This window comes from Archocentrus centrarchus, chromosome 2, assembly GCF_007364275.1.
Source record: "Archocentrus centrarchus isolate MPI-CPG fArcCen1 chromosome 2, fArcCen1, whole genome shotgun sequence".
Taxonomy (NCBI): Eukaryota; Metazoa; Chordata; class Actinopteri; order Cichliformes; family Cichlidae; genus Archocentrus; species Archocentrus centrarchus.
The window spans coordinates 27,584,144-27,596,726 of record NC_044347.1 but is presented as its reverse complement, the minus strand read 5'-3'; the positions used below and the strand labels follow the sequence as shown (position 1 = coordinate 27,596,726).

At 40.5% G+C, this 12,583-nt stretch overlaps 1 pseudogene; it reads right to left on the bottom strand.

The window, feature by feature from the left end:
• Nucleotides 1-727: 727 nt before the first annotated feature.
• Nucleotides 728-11,810, bottom strand: LOC115797381 (cysteine/serine-rich nuclear protein 3-like; annotated as a pseudogene).
• Between the last annotated feature and the right edge of the window lie 773 nt (nucleotides 11,811-12,583).

The following is a 12,583-nucleotide window of genomic DNA, read 5'->3' as shown; positions in this document are numbered from 1 at the left end:
GAATTCATGGATCCATCAATTATAGCATTTTGTCCAGGTCCTGAAGCAGCAAAGCAGCCCCAGACCATCACACTACCACCACCATGTTTGAGTGTTGCTATGATGCTCTTTTTATAAAATGCCAGATATAATGGGATGCAAACCTTCAAAAAATTTAACTTTTGGCTCATCAGTATAGAGAATGGTTTCCCAAAGGGGGGTCATCAAGATGTTTTTTTGGCAAATGAGATGAGCCTTTTTGTTCTTCTTGGTCATCAGTTTTTACCTTGGAATTCTTACATCGATGCCATTTTTGCCCAGTCTCTTTCTAACTGTTGAATCATGAACGCTGACTTTAACTGAGGTAAGCGAGGCCTGCAGTTCTTTAAATCTTGTTCTGGGGTCTTTTGTGACCTTCTCGATGAGTGGTCGATGCTCTCTTTGAGTAATTTTGTTAGGGTGGCCACTCCTGGGAAGGTTCACCACTCTTCCAAGTTTTCCAATGGCTCTCGCTGCGGTCCGCTGGAGCCCCAAAGCCTTCAAAATGACTTTGTAACCATTATCAAACTCTGAGATGTTTCAAAAATAATGTGGTTAATCATAGTTAATTATTTAGGGGGGGCAATTACTTTTTTCACATAGGGCCAGTTAGGTTTGGATTGCCTTTTCCCCCTTAATAAAACAAGTTATTTAAAAATTGCATTTCTATTTAGTCAGGTTATCTTTGTCTAATATTAAAAGTTCTTTAATAAACTGAAACGTGTGTGATAAATATGCAAAAAAAAAAGAAATCATGAAGAGGCGAAATACTTTTTCACAGCACTGTATCACCTGTTTGAGATTTCTGTGTCAAATATGTGACTAATTCTGTCTTTGAAAGTGCACTTATTAAGAATAAAGCACATTCTCATGATTAAAAGTTTTAATTCTTGACTAAAGATTTCAATGTTAACTGATCTCTCTTTCAGACACTCTTTGATGATGTCATTTGACCAGCGTCTTCATGTGTCTGCAGTCCTCTTTCTTCCTGTACAGCCTCTCTTCTTCCCTCCCCTGTCTGCTTCTCAGACTCAGCCAGATTCTCAGTCTGTGTGTCACGACAGTCTGGATTGTTCTGGAGGTCTGTCGAGCGAGGTTGTTCATCAAATACGCCAGCAGGGGCAGTGTTAATGTCACGGGTGTCTACATGTGAGCAAGTTTGGAGTGTCAGGGACTCAGAGAAATGGCGGGGTGCACTGTGCTGCTCTGTTTGGCAGTGGAGTTCTGTTTTTATTTCTAATGCAGACTCTACTGTGGGGAGCGTGGGAGTGTTGGTGACATTTTCACTGAGGAAAGCAGGCGTGTCGTTCACAGAGCGGTTTCTTTGATAGTGCTGCATGGGGGGAGTGCTGTGGAAGAGGTTACTGAGGCTCATGAGGGTGCTGCTAGAGTAACTCATCACAGAAGGAAGAGGAACAGAGTAAGGTGGAGGACTCGTTCCATGCAATGAACAATCCCAATCTTCCTCCTCCTCCTCATCCTCTTCTTCTCCTTCTTCTTCCTCTTCGTCCTCCTCTTCCTCATCATCTTCGTCGTCCTCCTCATCTTCTTCTCCCTCCTCAGGTTCAATTGTTTCCAAGCTGTGTGTGCTGCAGTCCGACAGCCCGCTGCAAACACTGCTGCCATCTTCATCATAAGCTTCATCTTCTTCTTCCTCATCGTCATCTTCTTCCTCCTCCTCCCCCTCGTCCCCCTCTTCTTCCTCTTCCTCCTCATCTAGATGTGAATCAGTGTCACCCATGTTCTGGAGTTGCATGATGTGAATGTGCTGTGTGCCGCTCATCATTGGAAACTGCAGGTTTGGCTGCTGCTGCTGCTGCTGCTGCTGCTGGACCGAGGTGGAGTCTCCGTGGTAACTGTTGCCATTGGTTACAAGTTGTTCCGGCTGCTGATGCTGATACTGCTCCTCGCGGCTCTTCTCCAGCTCCAGCTTCATGATAGTGTGCAGGAAGTGGGTGCGCACCCGGACTGGGTTGAACTCCATCCGTCCCGTGGTGTTGCTGCAGCCTTCCTTGGTGCAGCCACAAGGGAAAGACATGCGGTCCACCTGAAGACAGAGTAAATATTACATACACAGTGTGTGACAGGGGCAAATTAAAGTGAGCTGCCAAACAAAACTGATCGTGCATGAAGAGAACCTGCAGATTCTTCTTGGGGTGTTATTAATATTTTTGCACAAGTGAGTGCAGCTAAACTTTTTTGACCTTGGCTAAAGTGAGTTTATCTGCCAACCTTTCTTGATGAATTCAGTAAAGCATAACACTAAATAACAAAGATGCTATTCTGAGATTCTGAAGGACAGGTGTTCAAAACATCTGGTTTCTGCAAGAAAAATTCTTTAAGGTGAGCACAGACTGTACATAAAAGATGGCCACGGTGCTGTCCACCATTGGCCCAAGTTTTGTAGCCTAAAGCATTTTGACTGTTGTTATCTTAGTTTTTAATTGTGAAATGTCACAAATGTGGGGTGGATGTGACTGTGAAAGCGTGGCACACTGCACACGTTGGCGATGCGTCAGTCATAAACTGTCATAAACTGACGTTCAGTTTCACAGTCACTCATTTCCAGCCTTTGCGGTTTTCGTGGGGCTGCATCCTTCGAAGACCGCAATGGTTGGAAGTGAGTGACGGTCTAGCCTTCGTATCTACGTCACCTGCCCTTACCTCAGCGTAGCTCATGTCACCTGGAAACATTGACAGTGGGAAGTTTATTTAATCTCAGCTCGTAAAACAACACATTTCTACATTGAGGAACACGGATGAGTGAATGATTCATTTCCAAATATATTGACAGCGCTCTAATTAGACATTAAAGCTACATAAAATTATCCAGTTATGAAGCTTAACTTTAATTTCAGCCCAACCGATTTGCTCAGGAACAAATGAAACACTGAAATAAACCAAACATCAGCCGTTAGAGATCATCTGAGTGAGTTATATCTGTGTTTAACTTCCACTCAGCGGCGAAAGCCAGCGGGGGTTTGAAAAGTATGTGGCTGCAGTCAGGCCAGTTTTGCAATTAAGTGATATCTTGATAAATCGAGCAGATATTTGAGGTTTACAGGAGGATGGAAGGAAGGATGCGGCCCCTGGATTTGGACACAGCTATAGAGTAGGCCCTCGATTATGTATAACCTGCTTTATCTTTCTTCTGGGCACTGTTAAAACCACAGCATAAAAAATAACATGAAGTTGTATTCAGTAAGATCTGAAATCAGCATCTTGACAGTGTCCACTGTGCATATTTAAGAGAATACAGCAGCTTATGGACATATATAATTTGTGAGATGTGCTTTTAAACTTACCTCTTGTGCTAACAACTGGAGCTTACTACTGACTGTAGTGTAGTTTCTCTTTCTCTTTAGCTGTAGTCTACCATTTATTTAATTATTTTTATTTTTTATAGGACATGCTTTTATATTTATAGCTCCAACAGACTGGCAACCACGCTGTACCCAGCCTCTCACCCTGTGACAGCTGAGATGGACTCCAGGCCAACCAGGACTCTAAATTGAAAAACTGATTGATGGATGAACACCTGCAATCTAATTATGTAATGACAATAGCCAAATGTAACATTTTACTGCACAGACAGACATTGACAACATTTTAGTATTATAGCTGGGCCTCACCACAGTTCCATTTACCTGGCACTTAATGCCGGCCAGGCTGCAAGCACAGGTCTCAGGGTCACATATTCCCTGGCAGCGACACCCACACTCCTCCCGGGACATGCGCAGGGCACGCAGTTCATGCTTCTCTTCCACATCGATGCGCCGGACACCAGAGGCACGGAGAAGGGTACGGCGCCTCCTAGTAGTCAGAGGCTGGAGGAAAAAGTAATCGTCCACCTCTGTGTTGTCCACATCCAGGTCATCTTCAGAGATATCATCGATCGTGAGTGTATCTGCCTCCAAGGATGACACAGTGCCATTCTTGGTCAGCTGGAGGACAGGAAAACAAATGAAATTAGGACCATGGACCAAGAATCATAGACGTTAGAGTCTCTCTACTGACTTTGAGTTTGATGGCATTGAGCTTCTCCTCTTTTAGATGATCCCTCAGCATCTTCCGGTGACTCTGTTTCTGCTCCATGGCAAACTCCCGGAGAGTGAATCGCCTCACCCCGCTGTGACGTGGCGACATCCCCAGGGTGCTGCCTCCCTGTGTGGGCACACTAGTAAAACCCTGCCGCCGGTTGAAATAGTAGACCGTGACGCTTTCAAAGTGCACATTATGGCTTCGCAGTCGCTTTGACTGCTGCTGGAGGGAAGCTGGGATTGAGACAGAGAGGTTTGACAATTACTGAATTAAAAAAAACAAAAAAAAAACTTTTGGTTTAAATGTAAAGTTTTGTTCACAGAGGTGCTCCTAAACGCTATTTAAAGTCTATAACCTAGATGACTAAAGTGTTAAACAGAGTTTTCCCATGCATTTCATTCACACACAAAAGCAGCTGAAAATGGACCTTCTTGAAAAACTCCTTCCAGGTCCAATATATTCAGTAACTCTGCAGTGTTAATACTTATAGACAAAGAAAGCAGCAACCAGGCCATCTGTGCTAATGATTGCCCAACATAACTTAAGGGTTAAAGGTATATTGCTAACATTTGGTTTAGCATGCCCTTGACAGCATGCTAATGCATTTCTGCAATGCTTTTGCATTTTTCATTAATTTATTTTAACACTAATTGGCTGGAATTTTTTTTTTGTTGTTGTGGATGTTTTGAGAACAAAAAATGAAATTCAGTATTTAACAAATATCTTTTTATATGTGCACTAGGCTCAAAGTTAGAGTATAAAAAATCTCACTGCCAGATGTCAGTAGATTGCAGTCAACTGTCTTCTTATCCCACACAATTCAAGTGCGTAATTCTAGCTATGGTGGATACTGCAGGACAAACATGTTTTAATCAGTCAAGCGAGATCATAAACATGAAATCTGGACTGTACCCATATGGCCTCAACTGGCCAGCGTGTTTGTATTTGAATAATATTAACTCTTCATTTTATTTAATTGGCACATATCCATTTTTATTTCCTGATTTATTGCTATGTGCCAATTAAATATTTTGCCGTAATTTATGTTTTTTTTTTTTACCCCCAAGTCACCTCAAAACCTCTGGCCACTGTTCAGCTGTAGTGAGTGTACTCGGATAGCAAAGTGATTCCAGACTGGATGTACCCCGCAGTTTTTTTTCCTATCTGGGTAGGTCAGACCACTATCACTACAGGCTGTCAATGCCTGGTGAGAAGAGTCCACATCTATTTACACTGGAAGAGGCTGTAAAACTTTGTAAAAGGAGTCTGATATGAGTCAGTGAGGATATATAGCAGTGATACTGAGGGGAGTTGTTAAGGATATGCTGAACTTTTCTGTTGGTCTGTTTTTGCTGCGGTTAGCTGCTGTTAGCCAGCGTTAGTGAAACTTTCTTTGAAACGGATGTAGCATTGTTGGACTCTGGCACTGTAAATAAATTGTCATATGATGTGAAAATGTAACCAAACTGTTTTTCAGAATGAAAGTGTGATTTTTAGTGAGCTAACATTAGCTGGCCTAATGTTAGCGTATAACCAGCTATACATATGTGTGTGTGTGTGTGTGTGTGTGTGTGTGTGTGTGTGTGTGTGTGTGTGTGTGTGTGTGTGTGTGTGTGTGTGTGCGTGTGGTAGAAAAGCTGGACATGAGATATCCGAGTATATCATTGTGTGGCAACCTGAACTGATGAAGTGTACATAGAAAAAGTGATCCCAAAACTGATCCTTGAGGGACACCACACCAGAGGTGTGAGTTTATAGTAATGAAGAGGTAAAATTGTGAAATAGGACACAAATCAGTTGAGGGCAAACTTGCTTTTCCTTACTCAATAATAAAACTGTTACAAAGTAAAATAGTATTAAAATAGAGCATTAACTGGAATCAGCAAGTTGCAGATCTCTGGTGAACGGCACTTTCACTTTGTCAAATGAACACAAAACTGAAATTTCTGGAAATACATTAAACTTGATTGTTAATAGTACCCCTATTGCTTTTGAATTAGTATGATCAATTCACAGAAAACGCTTTATGTTCTTTACACTAGATCAGTGAGGTAGTGAGGTCTTACAGTCCAGCAGGCCGGAGGGGACAGAGTGGTTCAGGCTATCGCTGCTGTTACCACTGTCACTGCAGGAAATCTCATCATCATCAGATCCTTGCAGGGAAAAATAAGGGGAGGGATCATCCTCAAGCTTCCTCTTCAGGATCCCACTCATCATGTGGTTCTTCCAAGTAGTTACACCTGCGCAAAGGTCAGAGTTTAGATGACCACAATTTAATCTGAGCCAGAATGTATTTACATTTTCAAGTATTGGCCTGTTGAGCAAATTAGTAATATTTACGATTCCAAGGAATGACTTTTTTTCCCCAGTTTTTACACAGCTCATCTATTCTGTTTTCCTCTGGAATATTTTTTAATCTTCACATCTTTGGCTGGATGAAGAATAACCCATCTCATCTGTTCTTGCTCCTTGATAAATAAGCATAAGCAATATATTTATATTAGCAATGGATCATATGGGTACCTGTATATGAAAGAGGTTGCTCATAGTGACAAAGAATCTAAGAATTTGCTCCAGCTTTGCAGCTCCCCTTGGTGTTTTAACATCATTCACCTTTTGGTTTTAATGCTCTGCAAGACTGACTCTCACTGTTTACATCAATCTTAAAACTTAAAAACTGATATACAAGATGATAATATGATAATTTATTGTGTTTACACTGCTCTTGGGTGCCAAAATTTTACAAACAAGATATTTTCCTCAAACATAACACAAATATAAAATAATTACATTGATTTAACACAGCATAGATTATTCCTGTAGATAGTATGAACACCTCATACTCTGTGTCCTCTGCCTTTTTTACAGAAGAAAATACCCATTTTATGTAAAGCTAAATTGCCACTATGACAGCTAAAATATTCTAATCTGCATTTTTTTGAATATCTAACACCTGGCAGCCATTGGCGTGATAAAGCGAGGAATACTAGAGATAGATTAGCCAAGTTTGTTAATATTTGGAAGTAGTAAATAGTGCACTGCCTTGTGAAAAGCTATTTTAAACAACACAGCCACAAAAGTAAAGCCACCTCTGATAATGTGTAGGCTCCCTCCACCAAAATAATCTGACCCAATGATATAGAGACTCCTCAAGACATCTGAAAGTGTCCAGTGTCTTGGATCCAGCTTCCATTAGTATTGTTTTTTTTTTTTGTTGTTTGTTTGTGTGTTGTTTGCCTAAATCATCGTATTTTCAATATTTGGTTATGTTTTTTGGGGTTTTCTGAAAAACCTGGAAAAATGACTTTGGCCACTATTTTAGGAAAGTGTCGATATGTGTAATGTAATCATTTTGGAGCATCACATTATCTCTCCAAAGGAGGCTTCTGCCCTTGACAGATGCCACACAGTAAATTCCAATACCTTTCCTGACTTACATGAATTAAATCTTACAAATTAAGAATATATGCTTTTTTACTAGCTTTTGTTAAGTTACCGTTAATTGCACAGTGAAAATAACAGTATACTAATTTTTTGAGTGATCTTAACTTAAAGCAATCAAGTAGCAACAAAAGAAACAATGACATTATTTCACCAGTAGGAGGAAGCAGTGCACTGAACTGTGCAGACAGCAAAAAAAAGAACAGCTCCCTGGGTGTGAGCATGCCCAGTAGCCCAATTCAGTTCAATTCAGTTCAAGTCAGTTCAATTCAATTCAGTTTATATAGTGCCAAATCACAACAGTCACTTCAAAATGCTTGTAAGATAAAGACCTTACAATAACAGAGAGAAAACCCCAACAATCAGAGAACCCCCTGAGAGCAACCACGAGACAACGAGAAGGAAAAACTCCCTTTTAACAGGAAGAAACCTCTGGCAGAACCAGGTCTGGGAGGGGCAGCCATCTGCTGCAACCAGTTCGGGGTAAGGGGAGGGAGACAGGACAAAAGACACAGTGTGGAATAGAGCCAGACATTAATAATAACTAATGACTGAAGTGGTGTATAAACACATAGAGAGTAAAAAGAGGGGAGTGAAGAAGAAACACTCTGTGCATGTGAAGCCTCCAGCAGCGTAGGGTTAGGGAGTGTTCAGGATCACCTGATATAGCTCTAACCAGAAGCTATATCAAAAAGAAAGCTTTAAGCCTAATCTTAAAAATAGAGAGGGTGTCTGTCTCCTGAACCCAAATTGGGAGCTGGTTCCACAGAAGAGGGGCCTGAAAGCTGAAGGCTCTGCCTCCCATTCTACTCTTAAGTATCCCAGGAACCACAAGTAAGCCAGCAGTCTGAGAGCAAAGTGCTCTATTGGGGTGATATGGTACTATGAGGTCTTTAAGATAAGATGGGGCCTGATTATTCAAGACCTTGTATGTGAGGAGAAGGATTTTAAATTCACCTCTGGATTTAACAGGAAGCCAATGAAGAGAAGCCAATATGGGAGAAATCTGCTCTCTCTTTCTAGTCCCTGTCAGTACTCTAGCTGAAGACTTTTCAGGGAGCTTTTAGGACAGCCTGAAAATAATTACAATAGTCCAGCCTAGAAGTAATAAACACATGAATTACTTATTCGGCATCATTCTGAGACAGAATGTTTCTAATTTTAGAGTACTGTAGAAATGCAAGAAAGCAGTCCTACATTTCAGTTTAATACGTGCATTGAAGGACATATCCTGGTCAAAAATGACTCCAAGATTCCTGACAGTGTTACTGGTGGCCAAGGTAATGTCATCAAGAGTAAGTATCTGGTTAGACGCCATGTTTCTACGATTTGTAGGGCTGAGTACAATGACCTCAGTTTTATTTGAATTTAGAAGCAGGAAATTAGAGGTCAGCCAGGCCTTTACGTCTTTAATACATTCTCATAGTTTAACTGATTTACTGTATATGTGTCATCTGGCCTCATGGATAGATAAAGCTGGGTATCATCTGCATAGTAATGAAAATGTATGCTATGCCTCCTAATAATACTGCCTAAGGGAAGCATGTATAATGTAAATATAATTGGTCCAAGCACAGAACCCTGTGGAACTCCATAATTAACCATAGTTCATGAAGAAGACTCCCCATTTACATGAACAAACTGGAATCTGTTAGATAAATATGAGTCAAACCACTGCAGGGCAGTACCTTTAATAACCCTAATCTCTGTAATAAAATATGATGGTCAACAGTTTTGAATATAGCACTGAGGTTTAGCAGGACAAGCACAGAGTTGAGTCCACTGTCAGAGACCATAAGATGATTTTTAACCTTCACTAATGCTGCTTCTACTCTGTGATGAATTCTGAAACCTGACTCAAACGCTTAAAATAAACCTGCAGATGTTAGCCGTTTTACAACTACTCGCTCAAGAACTTTTAATTAGCTAAGACAGCTGGGTCAAATGGTGGCTTTTTAAGTAATGGTTCAATAACTGTGCTTGAGTCTACGTAAAACTGTAAGTCTGATGTAAATTGCATTTTCAGACGATTAGTGTCAACTGTTTAGAAATGAGGAAAATAAAATATGCATATGACTGTCCTTTGAACTGTATTTTTCCCTTGATGTATTTTCCCCTTAATAGTATATATGAGAATGGACTTTTAGAAGAATGCCTCTATAGATTTCTGAAACAGCTGAAAAACATGAATAACACTCGCTCTTTTTAAGACAATTGATTTGCATGGTTTTAACAAGTAAATAGCCTCTCGTTCAAGTAAACACAACTAAGAAATCATATGTTACAGGAACTGTCACATTAGTTGTTTAAAATAGTAATTCTGAGTAGTCTTTATGAAATCGAGTATATATGACTAAATATTTAGTACACTTTTTATTTTGTTACTTAAACTTGAGTGTAAGTAAACTACATTAAAAATCCTCTGTAGACACATTTTTTTATTCCACTTTGCTTGTTTTTTTAGTTTAGATTTTTAAGTAGGTCTTCCTTTCTAAGGTTAACTAATTTGACTTTACAGTGAACTGTAAGGAGATAATCAGTGTGACTAAATTTTTAATATTTTGGTTGATTGGGATTAAATTATTAACTGAGCCACATCTGTCACTCATTCAGTGCTGAAAGGCATACTCAGCCCACTAAAAGCAACAATAAGAGAGTATAATACTTGAGTATTTCAGTGCAAGGGCATTCTCATTGCGCCTGTGCACCAAAAAACTCTAATAAAGCTTGATGAGCAATGGCTACAAGGATATTAGGCTTTCTTGTCAAGCAGAGGCCATAATACATGACAGATCCATCACAATGGTTTATAATAATGCTGGAGAATTGGAGCCACTTACTTTTGTTATCTAAATCTAATCCTTTCCTACCGCTGGGCATGTTCAGTCCAGGTCACTGTTATGGAAGGTGGCACCATGCATGCATGGCTGACTTATTTTGGACAAAAGAATGCTTACCTGAACTCCAAGAATGACAAAAAGGAAACCAAAAAAAGGAGGACTTATTGTCACAGGAGATATTAGGCGGCATGGTGGTGCATTAGTTAGTATTGTTTCCTCACAGCAAGAATGTTCTTTGTTCGATTTGGCTGTAGGCGTGGATGTGGATACATTAAAAGTGCTATATGAATATGTGCTACAAAGGTAACTGTAGCAGAAAAGAAAAGAAATCCTTGTCCTTTCCATTCGTCAACAGTGACACAACTGCAAAATCAAAAGTTTTATGTTTCAAGGTTTACATTTCACTGGTGAAACATAAAATTTAGATTTTAATCTTGCTAAGCCGAGCTCATTAAATGTGTTTTTGCAAGAAATCTCGTCTAGTTATTTGGCTGCCTTATGATGAAACTGGCTCCCCACCACTGGGTGTTTTACAGTGACCCTGCCAAATTCTGTGATATCTCAAAAGGAGAGGATACATTTTTTACAAATGATCTGTTGAGCTCATTAAAATTGGAATGAACTGTTATTCCCTTTTCCTACTGACTCATTTTATAGACAACTGAAAGTACGCCAGCTGTCAATGGAAGTAAGAGGTGATTTGTACACAATGGGAGTTCACCCCCACACTCTAGAAGCACAGCTAATCATGAAATGTATTTCTGTAGCCAGCCTTGTGGACTTTTGACAGGTGATGTTACTGCACATCTGAAATTCACAGACTTTGTTGAGCTGACTGCCTGGACTGATCCTGGATTCCATCATATGCAGCAGAGCTGAATGCTGGGCCAAGCTTTCCTTCTCTGACTGGCATTGTCTCCCGTTCCTTACAACCTGCTGCTATTCAGTTTTTCTTCTGTGACTTGTCCTGTGTTCCCTCATTCCCTACCATTCTCTTTCCTCATTGTCCCATAAAATGTTCCATCTCCAGACTCCCACATATCCTCCAGTCCTCTTACTTTCAGAAAGAAAACCAACAAAATCAGAAAGATTTGTGACGAAACACATGATAACATGTTTATGTATATTTGATGCAGAAGGAAAGCTTTCACCTTAACATCTGTGGTCGAGATTGACTGTTGCCATACAGAGTGCACACATGCACACAGACACACACACACACATCTAAAAGCATCTGCATGTATGCGCATCCTCCCACTCCCCATACATGTCCACATCCCAGTCGTAGTCATGGGAATTCTTATTGACAAATGTAAATCAGCTTCATCCTGTGACATGATTAAAGCTCATGGGGCCCACATTGCCGGATGCGTTAAAGGCTTTCTGTTAAGTCTGCATGACTGTCACTGACCTGTTTCCTTAGCTTGCCTTTGGTTTCCAGGAAGTCCTCTTCGACTCTCTCCTCTGCATCACACAGTGTTCATCAGCAGCAGCCAAACATCCCCATGTGTCGTGATGATGCAGTGAGCGTTGCCATGATGCCAGCTCTCCCTCTCTCTCTCTCTCTCTTTTTCAAGCAGCTCCTGGCGCTATTGTGCAGCACTTGAGCACCTCTGCTTCTGTCGCTGTCTTATGTCTTCTTCCTCTCCACCTTCATTCCATGCTCATACTCTCAGGTTTCTCACTGTCTGATTCTCTCCCGCTCTGCTCGCCCCTTTCCTCTCTCTCTGTCTCTTTCTCTCTCTCTTTCTCTCTCCTGACAAATACTTGTTAGCTTGGTGCTGCTGCCGGCTGGAAGCACTGGAGCTTGACTGAGGTGAAGCAAGCCCTACGAGATCACAGAGAGAAAGGAGGGGTAGTAGATGTGGTAGTGGATGTGGTGGAGCGGGGGATGATGGTGGAGACTGTGCAATGTGAAAAACCTTCAGGAGAATTATTGCAAAAATACATGCTTTAAATTGTGCTGTTGCTGCACATATATGCACAAATCAGCTCTTCAAACTTCTCAATTAATGGGTGATATCAGGTTGTCCACCTACTACCTGAAATATACAGAATACTTTTGATATATAATTTTTTTAATTATATATATATATATATATATATATATATATATATATACACAGTAGCAGTCAAAGGTTTTGGACACACTCACCCATTCATTAAGAGAACTCTTGAGTAACTGATCTTACCCTTACTACATTTTTAGTTCTCCATATAATTGACATGAAAATTGGTATGTA